Genomic DNA, 16474 nt, shown 5'->3' with positions numbered 1-16474 from the left:
TCCTCATTTCCCTTTCTCACCATTGTAAAGTCAATCCACTGTCCCTCTCACCCTCAGCCCCCAGGTCGTCTAGCGTGGTAGTGAGGTTCCCCAAGTTCTTTTGTTCCTCGGAGCCCATCCCGAGTCGGTGGCACTCCCAGGGGTCCGTGACCAGAACAGAGCAGCCAGACTCTGTGCAGTCTGGGGAGCAGCTCTGTTGGCGCAACCCAGTAGCGCTGACCCCTTTTCCCTTGACTAAAGTGATTTTGACTATTTAATAGTTCTGCGTTTTTCTAGTTGACATTAATGGAGGTTCCACCGAGATCCAAAGTCCCTGAGCCCTCCCGCTAACGAGGACCCCGAGACTTGAGGTACCTCACACAGCCCGGTTGGGGTTGGGTCAGGAGTCCGGTTCCCAAAGGCAGGTAAGTGGCTCTCAGAGGCAGCACTCGCGCTCGCTCTTTAATTAAGGGATTCTTAGTTGGGCGTCTGTGGGGTACACAGAGCCGCATGGTCCAGAGCCACCCGGGCGCTATCGGGCATGGGGAACAGCTTGTCTGTTGTCCCCCCAAAAGGTGGGGGCAGTCAGCAGCCCGACAACCCCCTAGAAATACGGCCGCAAGTTACATGACCTCTAAGTATGGACCTGATGGGGCCAAGTATTTAGACAAATGGCAAACAGTGACCAAGGCCAATCCGAAGGTAAGCTGGCCAAGGTGGGGTTCATTTAATGAGGAAAAGATCGGGTGTCTGCAGTCTGTTTGAAAGAAGCAGGGCGAGAGACTGAAGACGGAAGAGAACTCTTCAACCAATGGCCGGAGGAATGCACCGGAAGAAGAACCAGGTCCGAACGGGAGAAGGGTAGGAAGGAGAGAGGTGAGGGCGGGAGAGCTGGTCCGAGGGGAAAGCTTGAGTTGGCGTGTGAGAGCCTGAGGGTTCACTTGAGGGTCTGAGTAACTGCTTTAAGTGGATTAAAAGAGAGAAAGTTTCTTCAGGAATTGAGAGGCTGTAATTTAAGGTTTAAATGGTTATAAAGTTTGTGAAAGAGCTTCTAGAAGCTTAAGAACTGAAGTTCTGCATTTCTTCTCCATTTTTTTTCCTGTGGGCTTTTGCTTATGTTATGTCTAATGGATTTCTTGGGCGGAGACTTCGCTAATATGAAATGCTTGTGATTCAAACGTTAGCAAATAATGTCTGAAAGTTGTTAGCAATGAATTCCTCCCCAAAGCTGAAGAGGCGAGACCAGAGTTGGCGGTCCGGATATGGGGATATCCAGCAGGAGGCAAAAGGAGGTCCAGAAATGCTTAACTTTAAGGTTTAATTTTTCCTCCCAAAAGTTTTGGTCTTGTTAATGTGTGAAATATTTTGTATGGAGTGCAGTTAATATTGGTAATAAGATGCATTTTATTTTAGGGATTAATTTGGTTATTTGAGTGCTCTAATTTCACTTTTTTTTTTTTAAAGCTGTTAATTGTTCTCAAAGAGCAAGTTGTGTGTGAGTTCTGGAGTAAAGAAAGTTCAATTTAGGACGGTCCACTACGGAGCTGACTGGTCATTGAATTGTAAATGACAAGCAATAGTGGGGGAAAGGCATTGCTTTAAGTGGTGAGGAAACCCTGAACATTTTTTAACTGACCAACAAATTTCCTCTCTAGCAGGGGCTCTAGCCTTAGGCCAAAGTGGTTAGAGGCAAGGCTATGAGAAAGGCAAACTTGGAGCCAAAGGTAAATTAAGGGGGAAAAAAAGGAAAAAGGGAAGAAAATTGTAGAGGTATTCAGAGTTAAAGGTAATTTTTGAGCTTTTCTTAGTAATCCTAAATTTTGTGTTTGGAGAAAAATGTGATGGGTTTTAGTTTTTGAAAAAGTAAAAGGATCGTGGACTAACCCTCATTTTGGGAATTTTTAAGGTAAATTTCTAGAGTGCATCCATTACAATAGAAAAGTTTTTGTTTTAAAAGACCAGTGAATATTGATAACTAATTTTACCTTTTGAAATGGAGAGAACTAATGGTTTTGTGAGCATTCTTTCTGATGATCATTGGCCCATGACCGCTAATAGAGAAAGGGATTTCTCACCTGGGAAACTCTTAAGAAATTTCTAGGAGGGGGCAGCTGGGTAGTTCATTGGATTGAGAACCAGGCCTAGAGACGGGAGGTCCTGGGTTCAAATGTGGCCTCAGCCACTTCCTAGATGTGTGACCCTGGGCAAGTCACTTAACCCCCATTGCCTAGCCCTTACCACTCTTCTGCCTTGGAGCCAATACACAGTATTGACTCCAAGACGGAAGGTAAGAGTTTAAAAAAAAGAAGAAAGAAATTTCTAGAAATGCCCTGTGTATTTTACCACCCCAGTTCTGGAGTGTGGGGGAAGTGATTAAAACTCATTAAAGTTAAGCTTTACCCCAAGATGATTCTTAGGAGCCAAAAGCCTGGACCAGATTTTCCTGCAGCCTAGAATCTGAAGAAGACATCTATGAGAAATCCGAAGGAGCCCCAAGATACGGAATCCGGATAAGTATTGTTTCTCATCGTTTTCATTGACTTAAAAATATTTCTGTGGCAGACATAAAACTGGCCATGTTATTTCCCCTGAGAATTATATTTACCCCGAGCAAAGTAGAGAACTTTAAAAGAACAGAGCTAGTAGGAAAAGTTCAAGTGGGAACATTTTACCTTGTTAAGAGGTTTAAAAGTAACATCTGTTAACTTAAGAATTTGCAGCAGAGATTCCAGAGTGCTGTGTTATCTTAAAGTAGTATCAGAAGTTTAGAGTAAAATGATGGAGTCTAAAAATAATTGTTAATAACAAAATAATTTTATATCCTTAGCATGGTCAGAAAATTGCCATTTAAGGGCAAATTGTAAGAGAAGATAATTGTAATTAAAGGGGAATGAAAACAATTTCAAAATCCCTAACACATCAACCTCCCCAAAGGGGGTGGGGGGAGGGAGGGCCGGCATGTGAGGTGTGTATGAGAAGTTTTAAAATTAAGGAAAATTAGAAGCATTTTTATCTTGAGAATTTTTGGAGTTCATTCCAATATTGAAACTTAAAATTTGACTTTAAAAATAGTTTTGAAGCTGAAATTGCCATGCAGTCATTCTAATGTGGTTTTGGATTTTGGGGTGATAGAATATTTAGTTAGAATATTACTTGGTAGGGGGCAGCTGGGTAGCTCAGTGGATTGAGAGCTAGCCCTAGAGACGGGAGGTCCTGGGTTCAAATGTGGCCTCAGACACTTCTCAGCTGTGTGACCCTGGGCAAGTCACTTGACTCCCATTGCCTAGCCCTTACCACTCTTCTGCCTTGGAGTCAATTGACTCCAAGACGGAAGGTAAGGGTTTAAAAAAAAAAAAGAATATTACTTGGTGCTAGACAAAATATTTTTATTTTTGGCCACAAACAGGTGGGGCCACTTCCAGGTTTACAAGTCTTGAATAACCTGTGATATGGATTCTGTGTTTGCCTTTATATTTCTATGGTTTGTAGGATTTTTATATTTTGGTAAAGTAAGGCCATCTTTCTGATTAAGCATGTAAATGACATAATTTTATCATGGAGGAAAAGACATTGTTAAAATTAATGAGATGGGATTGCAGATTTAATGGATAATCTTTGTAGTGAGTAAGCATATATAGAGTTGATCAAGTCCTATTAAAGAATGTGTTTATGGATTTCTCTTCGTTTTCTCTTATAGCAGCAAAGAAGCTGTCTGGTAAAAAGAAGGAGTCTGCAGGAGGAGAGAAGTCTGTAAGAGAGGAGGCTGAAGGCATTATATCAGGACCTAAAGATTGGAGAGACTTAAGACTTTGGGGAAATGGGGTAGTGTTTGGATTGTTAGTTTTTGCCAAAGGCACTGCTTGCCTTTCAGGCTTTCATTGTCAATGCACTGGTGGCATTTGGGGAATGCCCCCAAATGCCAATCACCGGTACCTGTATCCCTAGATTTTCCCACCATTAGTGATGGAGTCCAATCCCATATAGCATTACTCATTTGTCCATATGTTTGGTCAATGACGTTCAGTCTTGACCAAAAAGGGGGGGGGGTGTCAATGTGGAAATCTAGAGATCCCCAGTTTGTTTAGTTGGAAGGTAGAAACCCCAGGTTTTGACCTTGTCACAGGAGAATTTCCCCCTGAGGGAAGGTCCCACTTGGCCAGACAAATCGTTTGTGTGAACTCATTTGAACTCAGGTTTACATTGTAGGAACTTTCAGGGGTAGCACATCCAGTCTTGACTTGGTAGCCCTACCCAATCAAGGGGTAAAAAGAAGATGGCACTGATAGAAAAGGGAAGGTAGAACAAAATATCTGTGAGAATATCTCACCTAAAGAGGCTCCAAGAAACTATTACAGCAGAGAGAAGGAGGGTGGTAACAGACAACCATACTCCCCTTAGAGAAGTAGGAGGGGATTAAGACAAGAGGAGTGGTGATAGAAGGGAGGAGGAAATTGGAGGTGAGGGGAATTAAAAGCAAAACACTTGTGAGGAAGTACAGAGAAAGAGCAGGATCAAAAGAGGAAAATAAGATGGAGGGGAATACATAATTGGTCATCTTCACTGTGAATGTGAATGGGATGAACTCACCCATAAAACAGAAGCAGATATCAGAGTGGATTAAAACCCTCACTAGCAGGAGGGATCAGGCAGCCAGGACTTCGGATCTTGGTGGGACCTCCATTATGTTAACTAGAAAAAACACAGAACTATTAAATAGTCAAAATCTCTCTTTAATCAAGGGCAAAAGGGGTTCAGCGCTAAAAGGCCTCAGAACTAATAGTCCACAACAACAGAGCTGCTTGATCCCTGTGACTGCATGAGGGTGAGAGGGACAGTTGATTGAGCAGAATCCTGTGACATTATGGTTTACAAAAAACACATTTGAGGCAGGGGGATATACATAGAGTAAATGTAGGGGACTGGAGCAGAATTTACTGTGCTTTAGTAAAAACAGCAGGAGTAGCAGTCATGATCTCAGAAAAAGCTAAACAAAAATAGATCTAAGGAAGGAAATAACATCTTGATAAAAATTCCCATGGACAATGAAGTAATAATACTAAATATATATACAAGTGACATAGCTTCCAAATTTTTATAGGAGAAATTAAATGAACTTAAGGAGGAAATATACAGTAAAACTATATTAGTGGGGTTCTTTCCCCTTTCAGATCTAGATAAATTGAGCCAAAAAATAAATTAAAAAGAAGTGAAGGAAGTTTTAGGAAAGTTTCTATCTGAAGAAAATTGAATGAGAATAAAAGAGAATATATCCTTTTCAGCAATACATGGCAACTACACAAAAACTGACCATGTTTTGGAGCACAAAAACTTTACAATCAAATGCAGAAAAGGAGAAAAATAAGTGCATCATTTTCAGATCATAATGCAATAAAATTATAATTAATAAGGATCCATGGAAAGACAAATCAAAAATTAATTGGAAAGTAATCCAGTTCTAAAAAAAGAGATAAAAGAACAAATTATAGAGGCAATAAATAATTAAAGAGAATGACAATGAGGAGATGATATATCAAAATTTGTGAGAAAAAGTCAAAACAGTACTTAGGGGAAAATTTGTATCTAAATATTTACATCAAGAAAATAGAGTGAAAAGCAGGTCAATGAATTTGTCATGCAACTAAAAAAAAAAACTAGAATAAAATATCTGGAAATCTACTTGCCAAGACAAATTCAGGAATTATATGAACATAACTCCAAAACACCCTTCACACAAATAAAACTAGATCTAAACAATTGGAGAAACATCAATTGCTCATGAGTAGGATGAGCTAATATAATAAAAATGACAATCCTACCTAAATTAATTTGCTTATTCAGTGTTATACCTATCAAACTATCAAAAAACTTCTTTAATAGAATTAGAAAAGAAAGAACAAGAGATCAAGAATATCAAGGGAAATAATGAAATGTGAAAGATGGAGGCCTAATGTTACCAAATCTCAAACTATACTATAAAGTAGTGATCATCAAAACAATATGGTACTGGCTTAGAGATAGAAGGGTGGATCAATGGAGTAGACTTGGAGTAGTAAATGACAGTAGCAAGATAGTGTTTGATAAACCCAAAGATCTCAGCTTTTGGTGGGGGGGAGAGGGGGGAACCCAGTATTTGACAAAAACTGCTGGGAAAATTGGAAAACAATATGGGAGAAATTAGGCTTAGATCAACATCTTATACCCTATACCAAGATTAACTCAGAGTGGGTAAATGACTATAAAGAGGGAAATCATAAGAAAAATTCCATGAACATAGGCTAGTTATACATGTCAGATCTATGGGAAAGGAAGGAATTTCAGACCAAGCAGGAGATAGAGAACACTACAAAATGTAAATTGAATACTTTGGATTATATTAAATTTAAAAGTCTCAGTACAAACAAAACCAATGCAATCAAAATTAGAAGGGAAGCAATACATTGGAGAAAAGATTTTATAACAAAAACCTCTGACAAAAGTCTAATCTCTCAAATATATAAGGAGCTAAGTCAACGGTACAAAAAAATCAAGCCATTCCCCAAATGACAAATGGTCAAGGGAAATGAATAGGCAGTTTTCACATAATGAAATCAAAACTATCATGTTCTAAGTCTCTCATAATCAGAGAAATGCAAATCAAAACAATGCATACCATCTCACACCTAGCAGATTAACCAATATGACAGAAAAGGAAAATAATAAATGTTGGTGGGGTTGTGGCAAAATTGGGACACGAATGCTTTTCTGGTGGAGTTATAAATTAATCCAGTCATTCTGGAATCAATATGGAATTATGCCCAAAGGGCTTTAAAAGAATGCATACCCTTTGATCCAACAATACCACTGCTGGGTTTGTACCCCAAAGAGATAATAAGGAAAAATACTTGTACAAAAATATTCATAGCCATGCTCTTTGTGGAGGCAAAAAATTGGAAAATGAGGGGGTGTCCCTCAATTGTGGAATGGCTAAACAAATTGTGGTCTCAGGTGTTAGTGGAATATAATTGTGCTGTGAGGATTGATGATCTGGAAGATTATATGAACTGGGAGAACCTCAATGAACTGATAAGGTGTGAAATGAGCAGAACCAAAAGAACACTATATTATCAAAATAATTTGGTCCTGGCTAACAAACAGAAAGGAGGATCAGTGGAATAGACTTGGGGTAAGTTATCTCAGTAAGACAGTGTATGATAAACCCAAAGATCCCAGCTTTTGGGACAGTACAGGAGAGATAATGTTTGGATCAACATCTCACACCCTACACCAAGATAAACTCAGAATGGGTGAATGACCTGAATATAAAGAAGGAAACTACAAGCAAATTAGGTGAACACAGAATAGTATACTTGTCAGATCTTTGGGAAAGGAAAGACTTTAAAATCAAGCAAGAGCTAGGAAAAAAAAAACACAAAATGTAAAATCAATAATTTTAATTACATCAAATTAAAAAGTTTTGTATAAACAAAACTAATGCATCCAAAATTATAAGGCAAGCAACAAATTGGGAAACAATCTTCATAACAAAAACCTCTGACAAAGGTCCAATTACTCAAATTTATAAAGAATTAGTACAAAAAAATCAAGCCATTCTCCAATTGAAAAATGGGCAAGGGACATGAATAGGCAATTTTCCGTTAAAGAAATCAAAACTATTAATAAGCACATGAAAAGGTGTTCTAAATCTCTTATAATCAGAGAAATGCAAATCAAAACAACTCTGAGGTATCACCTCACACCTAGCAGATTGGCCAACATGACAGCAGCGGAAAGTAGTGCATGCTGGAGGGGATATGGCAAAGTTGGGACACTAATTCATTGCTGGTGGAGTTGTGAACTGATCCAACCATTCTGGAGGGCAATTTAGAACTATGCTCAAAGGGCACTAAAAGACTGTTTGCCCTTTGATCCAGCCATAGCACCGCTGAGTTCCCAAAGAGATAATAAGAAAAAAGACTTGTACAAAAATATTCATAACTGCACTCTTTGTGGTGGCAAAAAACTTGGAAAATGAGGGGCTGCCCTTCAATTGGGGAATGGCTGAGCAAATTGTGGTATATGATGGTGATGGAATACTATTGTGCTCAAAGGAATAATAAAGTGGAGGAATTCCATGGGAACTGGAACAACCTCCAGGAAGTGATGCAGATTGAGAGGAGCAGAACCAGGAGAACACTGTACACAGAGACTGATACACTGTGGTACAATCGAATGTAATGGACTTCTCCATTAGTGGCAATGCAGCGATCCGAACAACTTGGAGGGATCCATGAGAAAGAATGCTATCCACATCCAGAGGAAGAACTGTGAGAGTAGAAATACCAAAGAAAAACAACTACTTGAATACATGGGTCAAGGGGATATGGTTGGGGAGGTAGACTTTAAATGAACATCCTAATGCAAACACCAACAACATGGAAATAGGCTCTGATCAAGGACACAAGTAATACCCAATGAAATTGCGCATTGGCTGAGGGAAGGGTGAGTGGAGGAAAGGGAGGGAAATAACATCATTCTTATAACCAAGAAATAATGTTCTAAATTGACTAAATAAATTAATTTTTTAAAAAAGAATCAGTTCAAGGAAAAAAAAGAACACTATACACAGAAAGTAAAACATTGTGGAAAAATCCAATGTAATGGACTTTGCTATTAGTAGCAATGTAATAAGCCAGGACACTCCTGAAGGACTTATGTAAAAGAGTGCTATCAACATTAAGAGAAAGAACTGTGGGAGTAGAAATGCAAAAGCAAAACATATGACATCATTTCTCACATATATATATGGGTATGTGATTTGGGGTTTAAGCTTCAAATAATCGCTCTATACTAAAAATGAATTAATATGGAAATAGGTATCAAGTGATAACATTTGTACAACCCAGTGGAATTGCTTGTTGGCTCTGGGAGGAGGAAGGGAAGAAAAGGAAAGAAAATGAATCATATTAACATGGGAAAACATTTAAAAATTAAAAAATAAATAAAAACCAGAAAAAGAATACATTTAAAATCTCTAGTTAAAAACTAAATTAGAAATCTAAGAAATTAATGAAATTGAAAAAAACTCATTTAACTAATAAATAAGACTAGGAGCTCAATTTATGAAAAAAACAAGTAAAATAGATAAAACTTTGGTTAATTTGATTTTAAAAAGCAAAGAAGAAAACAACCAGTATTATAATTGAAAAAGGTGAAGTCACCACCAATGAAGAGGAAATTAAAGCAATCATTAGGAGCCATTTTGCACAATTATATGTCAATAAATACAACAATCTAATTGAAATGAATGAATATTTACAAAAATACAAATTTTCCGGTGTAACAAAAGAGGGAATAGAATATTTAAATAATCCCATTTCAGGGGGAAAAAATTGAACAGGCAAGCCATCAATGTACGCCCTAAGAAAAAATCCCCAGGGCCAGATGATTTCACAAGTGACTTCTATCAAGCATTTAGAGAACAATTAATCCCAATACTACATAAACTATAAGCAAAGGAGCCCTACCAAATTCCTATGACATAAATATGGTGCTGATACCTAAGCCAGGAAGAACAAAAACAGAGAAAGAAAATTATAGGCCAATTTTGTTAGTGCATATAGATGCAAAAATTTTAAATAAAATACTATCAAGGAAATTACAATATATTACAAAGATTATTATGACCAGGTGGGATTTATGCCAGGAATGTAGTGCTGATTTAATATTAGGAAAACTATCAGCATAATTGATCACATCAATAACAAAAATTAACAGAAATCATCTGATTATCTCAATATATACAGAAAAAGCCTTCAGCAAAATATAACCCTCATTCCTATTAAAAACACTAGAAAGCATAGGAATAAATGGGTCGTTTCTTAAAATGATAAGTAGTATCTACCTAAAACTTTGAGCAAACATCTGCAAATGGGGGTGTACTAGAAATATTAGCTTTAGAAAAAAAAAAGAAGAAAAAAATTTCAGGAATTAAAGTAGGCAATAAGGAAACTAAATTATCACTCTTTGCAGATAATATAATGGTATACGTAGAGAATCCTAGAGAATCAACTAAAAAAGTAGTTGAAATGATTAATAACTCTAGCAAAGTTACAGAATACAAAATAAACCCACATAAATCATCAGCATTTCTATATATCACCAATAAAATCCAGCAGCAAGCAATAGAAAGAGAAATTCCATTTAAAAAAACTCTAGAGAATATAAAATACCTGGAAATCTACTTGCCAAGAAAAATACAGAAATTATATGAATATGATTATAAAACACCTATCACACAAATAAAATTAGATCTAAACAATTAGAAAAATATTAATTGTTCATGGGTAGGCCAAACCAATAAAATGAGAATTACAATTCTATCTGAATCAATTTACAAATTCAATGCCATACTAATCAAACTACCAAATAATTATTTTATAGAACTAGAAAAAAATAATAACAAAATTCATCTGGAAGAATAAAAGGTTGAGAATACAAAGGGAATTAATGAAAAAAAAATGTGAAGGAAGGTGGCCTAGCAGTGCCAGATCTCAAACAGCACACTAAAGCAATAATAATCAAAATAGTCTGGTATTGGCTAAGAAATAGAAAGGTGGGTCAGTGGAATAGAATAGATACATAATATACTTGGGTAGATGACCATAGCAATCTAGTGTTTGATAAACACAAAGACCCCAGCTTTTAGGATAAGAACTTTTTTTTTTTTGACAAAAACTTTTTGACAAAAACTACTGGGAAAACTGGAAGGCAGTATGGCAGAAACTAGGTGTGGAGCAATATCCCACACCCTATTCTAAGATAAGCTCAAACAGTATATGATTTAGATTCCCTAATCAGCATGCCAAAACAGTTTTTAAAAGAATGTTAAAAATTATCATTACACATAATTGTAAAAAAATAAAATATTCTTCTTTTAAAAAATAAATATAAGAAAAGCAGGTAAAATTAAAATTTTTTAAATTTTAGGGTAAAATAGAATGGGAAAGAATCCACTGATCACCACTGCAAAGAGACCTCAAGACAAAAATTCACAGAAACATCACTGCTCAGTTCCATAGCCCTCTGGTTAAAGAGAAAGTACTACAAGCAACAAAGGGAGAAAACCCAATTTAAAAACTGTGGAGCTACTATCAGAATAACACAAGACTTTGTAGTCACAACATTAAAAGAATGATGGGTATGGAACACAATATTTCAAAGAGCAAAGGAACTGGGTTTACAACCAAGAATAACATACCCAGCAAAGTTGAATATAATTATACAAGAAGAAAAATGGATATCTAATGAACTCAAGGAGTTTCAACTATTCTTGAAGAAAAATCCAGAAATCAATAGAAAATTTGATCTATAAGAAACATAAAAAGGTAAATATGAAAGACCAGTCATGTGACCCATCCAAAAAGTCAGTTTGTTTATTATATGGAAAAATGTCATCTATGGTCCTTAAGAATGACATTATTATTACCTGGGTACTTTGAAGGAACATATATAGATAGAAGACTTGAACTTGAGTTGAATGTAGAGAAATGAGTTAAAATAATAATAAAATAGAACGGGAAGAGATAAAATGGAAAAAGTACCATATAAAAGAGGAATAAGTGGAAGAACTGTCACACCCCACAAAAAATGGGAGAGGAGGGGATGGAGGGCTAATAGTACTAGAATCCTACTTTTATCAGTTCTGGATTAAATAGAGAAAACCATAAACAACTAGAAATGTAAAAATCTTTTAAACAGGGAATAGGATAAGGGAGGGACAAAAAGTCCCCTTAATGAACCAAGAGAAGGTAGAGTAAATTAAAAGAAAAGAGGACAAAGGGATAAGAAAAGGAAGGGATACCTGGAAGGAATTACATATCAAGAAAAAAAGGGGACAGATTGAGGGGATATGAGAGGGACTCTTAGGACAAGATAAGGGAAGGATTTTTAGAATTGAACTCACATCAAGAAATAGAAGGGAATGGTTGGGAGGATAAGAAAGAAACTATTGGAAAGGCAGATGGAATAAGAACTAGAAAGTAAGAGGGAAGGGTGAAGGGAGGGACCTGTAGAAAAGTGGACCAATTTAGAACTAGGAGGGCAAGGGGAGAAGACAAGGGAGGTTTGTAATAAGGGGTGTGAATTGGAGAGGGAACAGCCAGAAAAAAATTTATATCTGAGGAGGGATATGGCAAAAAGAGAGGAAGAGAAAGATAAATTGAGGAAAAACAGACTGGAGGGAAATGCACAATTAGTAATTATGTGTTTGATTTGAATGAGATAAATTCATCCTTAAAATGAAAACAGATAGCAGAATAGATCAAAAAACAAAACCAAACAGTATATTGTTTATAAGAAATACACTCAAAAATGAGAGATGCACATAGAGTAAAAAATAAAGAACTAGAACATAATATATTATGCCTCAGTTGAAGCATAATAAAAAAGCAGGGATAGCAATCATGATCTCTGAAAAAGTTAAAGCTAAAATAGATATAATCAAGATATAACAAGAAAACTATACTATGTTCAAAGGTACTATAGATAATGAAGCATTATCAATATTAAACCTATATGCAACAAATGTCATAGCATCCAAACATTTAAAGGAACAACCAAAGGAGTTACAGATGGAAATGAATAACAAAACAATAATAGTTGTTGGGGTTGATTTAACCCTCTGTGAACTAGATAAATATTTAAATTTTTTTAAATTTAATTAATTAATTTAGAATATTTTTCCATGGTTACATGATTCATGTTCTTTCCCCCCCTTCTCCCTCCCCCCCCCCCAGAGCCAACCAGCAATTCCACTGGGTTGTATATGTATCATTTGACATAGATAAATCTAACAAAAAAATAAGTAAGAAAGAAGTCAAGGAGATGAATCTGATCTTAGATAAGTTAAATATGATAGATATCTGGAGAGAATTAAATGTGAATAAAAGGAGTATGCCTTCTTTTCAGGGGAATATGATACCTTTACAAAAATTGACCACATATTAGAGTACAAAAACATATTTAAATGTAGAAAAGCAGAAATATTAAATGCATACTTTTTAGACCATAATGCAATTAAAAGTTTATATAAGAGACCATGCTCACAAAAGGCAAAAACAATTTGGAGACTAAGTAACTTAATCTTAATGAATTTGTTAAATGAGTTAAAGAACAAATCATAGAAAAGTAATTTCATTAAATAGAATGATGATAATAAGAAAACATACAAAAACCCATGTGATACAGCAAAAGCTATAATTAGAGGAAAATGTATATCTCTGAATGCTTATATTAATAAAATAGAGAAAGACAAGATCAGTGAATTGGTAATACAATTAATAATTTGAAAAAGAACAAACTAAAAATCCCCAACCAAACACCAAATTAGAAATACTAAAAATTGGGGGCAGCTGGGTAGCTCAGTGGATTGAGAGCTAGGCCTAGAGATGGGAGGTCCTAGGTTCAAATCTGGCCTCAGCCACTTCCCAGCTGTGTGACCCTGGGCAAGTCACTTGACCCCCATTGCCTAGCCCTTACCACTCTTCTGCCTTGGAGCCAATACACAGTATTGACTCCAAGACGGAAGGTAAGGGTTTAAAAAAAAAGAAATACTAAAAATTAAGGTGAAATCAATAAAATTGAATATAAGAAAACTATTAAATTAATAAATAAATCTTGGAGTTGGTTAATACTGGATACGATTCATTTGGTTTTCTTCTTTCCTTTTTTTAATTAGATTCACCAGTACTTTGTCTATTTTATTTGTTTTTTTCAACATACCAGCTTCTAGTCTTATTTATTTAATCAATAGTTCTTTGACTTTCAATTTTATTAATTTCTCCTTTAATTTTTAGGATCTCTAATTTAGTTTTCTTCTGAGGATTTTTAATTTGTTCACTTTCTAGTTTTTTAATTTGTATGCCCAATTCATTAACCTCTGCCCTCCCTAATTTGTTAATATATGAACTCAAGGATATAAATTTCCCCCTAAGTAATGCTTTGGCTGCATCCCGTAGATTTTGAAAGGATGTCTCATCATTGTCATTTTCTTTGATGAAATTATTCATTGTTTCTATGATTTGTTCTTTAACCAATTTTGGAGAATAGCATTATTTAATTTCCAATTAATTTTTATTTGCCTCTTCATGTACCCTTACTAATTGTTATTTTCATTGCATTGTGATCTGGAAAGGTTGCATTTATTATTTCTGTTCTTCTGCACTTGCTTGCAATGTTTTTATGCCCTAGTACATGGTCAATCTTTGTGAATGTACCATGCAGCACAAGGTTTTAAATTGTATTATAGAGCAGTAATTATCAAGACTATCTGGTACTGGCTGAGAAATAAAGGTAGGTCAGTGGAACAAGACAGACAAACCACAAACTAGTAAAAGATTATAGTAACCTTGTATTTGGCAAAAACACAGATCCAGATTTTGGGGATAAGAAATAACTTCTTGGTAAAAATTACAGGGACAACTAGAAATTAGTTTGGCAGAAACTAGGTATAGACCAATAGATAAGATCAAAATGGATAATGATCTAAATATAAAAAATATAAGTAAATTAGAACAGGGAACACATTAACTATGGGATTTATGGATATAAGAAGAATTTATGAATCAACAAGAGATGGAGATAATTATGAAATGTAAAACAGATTTTGAATACATTAAATTGAAAAGTTTGTATACAAATAAAATAAATGTTGTCAAGATTAGAAGGAAAGCAGAAAATTGGGGGGAAATGTTTAAGGCCACCCCTCAAATGATAGATGGGTAGAAAGAAAAAAAATGTTGTAAGATTTGTTATAAGCCCTCTGATAAAAAGAGGCATATAGGAGGGGAATCTAGATGTTATAAAAACAATAACTTAATAAAATCTATTTATAAAAACTGAAAAATAATTATGGTCTTTAAGAGAACAAGGTAGCTAGGTGGCACAGTAGATAGAATGCTGGGCCTAATGTCAAGAAGACATCTTCCTAAATTCAAATGGCTTCAACACTTACTAGCTGTGTGACATTGACCAAGTCACTTAATCCTGTTTGTCTCAGTTTTTGCATCTATAAAATGAGCTGGAGCAGGAAATGGCAAAATGCTCCAGGACCTTTGCCAAGAAAATCTCAAATGGCATCACAAAGGGTCAGACACAATTGAACAAGAGAGGAACAATTAAATAAATCTGGAAACCTTTCAGGAAATTATACAAGGAAAAAGTCAGGAAATATTAAAAGAGGATAAAGTTGATAATACTAGAACTAATAGGACACCAAAAGAGAGAAATTCTAAATATGATCAAATAAAACAAAAAATGTCATAGTCAAGCTTTAGTAATTCAACACCATACAAAAAATATTGCAGGCATCTGAGAAAAAGAACTTCATAAAGTTCATTTATGTTCAAAAGAACATAAAAAGAAAAATCAATCTGGATCATTTAAGACTCCTCAATTATGAAAAATCAAAGAAAATAGTAGAAAATAATATTTAGAAAATTAAATGAAATTAAATGAGATTTTTTTGTATTCCCAGATATGTCCTACAAAATGAACTTTATTATCAATGAAAGAGAGAGAGAGAGAGAGAGAGAGAGAGACAGACTGGTGGAGAGTACCTATGGGAGAGTTGGAGTAAAGTTCCACCCCTAAAAGGGGATCATTCTGGGGATGTCATGATACATTCCCCCAAAGAATGAGGGAGGGCAATAGTGACCTCACAACTAGTTCTGCTCAGAATGAGTGGCACATCTGTGGATTTCTGATTCTGGCCAGTCTCTTTCAGAACCAGTCAGCACACCAGGGGAAAGAAATATAAGTGTCTGCACTTAACTCTAAGGATCCTTGGAGGAAGACATAGTTTTCAAAGAATGAGGAAGCTAAGTGATACAATAGATCTGGATTCAGAAAAATCTGAATTTAATTCCTGCCTCAGATACTTCCTAGCTATGTGACCCTGAGCAAGTCACTTAACCTCTGTTTGCCTCAGTTTCTTCAACTGAGAAGTGATAACACTTCAAACACAACAATCAATACCTTGAAGGGCTGTTGTGATGATCAAATGAGATGATATTTATAAATGACTCAGAACAGTGCCTGGCACCAAGTTGTTGTTGCTATCCATCCTTTGTTTTTGAAGAGAACCAATGACATCTCAAGGATAATGTCTAGACTTGGGTATGTATTGGATTTAAGTAAGGCAGAGTTGCACAAAGTTGTCAGCCTCACTTTCTCTTTCAATTATCCACATCCAGTGGCAGGACAAAAGTCAGGACAACTGGTGATGGCCCCAAATGTAGTGGATGACGTTGGCATCTTCAATATCTGACCACTCTCTAAATGCTCCACAGTGCCCAAGCTTCAGCCACCTTCAGGGTCAAGGAAATGAATTGTTTTCATCTACCCATTACTCTGGGGGAATCTTTCATATGCTTAAGGTAGACATCTCCCCTAACACATTGATGGGTTTGAGGTCTATCAGTTCCCCTCAATCTCGGTTTAGCTTGTCTGCCAAGAAATT

This window comes from Monodelphis domestica, chromosome 4 (genome assembly GCF_027887165.1).
Source record: "Monodelphis domestica isolate mMonDom1 chromosome 4, mMonDom1.pri, whole genome shotgun sequence".
Lineage (NCBI taxonomy): Eukaryota > Metazoa > Chordata > Mammalia > Didelphimorphia > Didelphidae > Monodelphis > Monodelphis domestica.
The sequence above is the reverse complement of the archived record's forward strand: the minus strand, read 5'-3'. Positions refer to the sequence as shown.